Genomic DNA, 1,511 nt, shown 5'->3' on the forward strand with positions numbered 1-1,511 from the left:
GGCCTCAATGATGTTCCAAATGTCCATTCGCAGAATGGAAAAAAACAGTGTTTCCAAGCTGCTGAATCAAAAGGAAGGTTTAACAGTTTGCGAATAATGCATACATCACAAAGCAGTTTCTAGGAAAGCTTCCTTCTAGTTTTTATCTGAAGATATTTTTTTCACCATAGGCCTCAATGCACTCCCAATTATCCCTTCACAGATTCTTTGTGAGATGAATGCACACATCACAAAGCAGTTTCTCAGATATTTTCCTTCCAGTGTTTCACCGTGGATAATTTCTTTTTCACTGTTGGTGTCAATAAGCTCCTAAACGTCCATTTGCAGAATGGACAAAAACAGTGTTTCCAAATTGCTGAATCAAAAGGAAGGTTTAACTCTGTGAGATGAATGTACACATTGCAAAGGTGTTTCTCAGATAACTTCCTCTTAGTTTGTATCCTGGGACATTTGCATTGTTGCCATTGGCCTCAAAGAACTCCCAAATGTCCATTTGCACAATGCACAAAAACAGTGTCTCCAAAGTGCTGAATCAAAACAAAGGTTTATCTCAGTGAGATGAATGCACACATCACGAAGCAGTTTCTCAGAATGTTTCTTTCTAGTTTTTAACTGAAGATATTTTCTTTTCACCATAGGTCCCAATGCGCTCCCAAATATCCTTCTGCAGATACCACAAGAGTTTTTTCAAACTACAGAATGAGCAGAAAGGTTTAGCTCTGTGAGATATATACACATATCACAAGGCGGTTTCTCAGATATCTTTCTTCTAGTGCTTATCTTGGTACATTCAACTTTTCTGCATTGGCCTCAATGAGCTCCCAAATATGCACTGGCAGAATGTACAAAAACAGTGTTACCAAACAATTCAATCAGAAGAAAGATATACCTCTGTGAGATGAATGCACACATCACAAAGCAGTTTCTCAGAATGCTTCATTCTAGCTTTTATCTGAAGGTATTTTCTTTATCACCATAGTCCTCGATGTGCACCAAAATATTCCTTCACAGATTCTACAAAAACAGTTTCCAAACTGCTGAATGAAAGAAAGTTTAACTCTGTGAGATGAATGCAAACATCACAAAACATTTTCTCAGATGGCTTCTTCCCAGTGTTTATCCTGTGATATTTGCTTTTTCACCACTGACCTCAATGACTTGCAAATGTTCATTCTCAGAATGGACAAAAAGAGTGTATGCAAACTGCTGAATCAAAAGAGTTTTAACTCTGTGAGATCAATGCAGACATCACAAAACCTTTCCTCAGAAAGCTTCTTTCTAGTTTTTATCTGAAGATATATTCTTTTTCACTTTAGGGCACAATGCACTACCAAATATCCCTTTGAAGATTCTACAAAAAGAGTGTTTCCAAACTGCTGAATGAAAAGAAAGTTTTAACTCTGCGAGATGAATGCTGACATAACAAACTGGTTTCTTAAATAGCTTCTTTGTAGTGTTTATACTGGGATATGACTTTTATGCCATTGGCCTCACGAGTTTCCAAATGTCCA

The sequence above is a fragment of the Papio anubis genome, unplaced genomic scaffold, assembly GCF_008728515.1.
Source record: "Papio anubis isolate 15944 unplaced genomic scaffold, Panubis1.0 scaffold77, whole genome shotgun sequence".
Taxonomy (NCBI): Eukaryota; Metazoa; Chordata; class Mammalia; order Primates; family Cercopithecidae; genus Papio; species Papio anubis.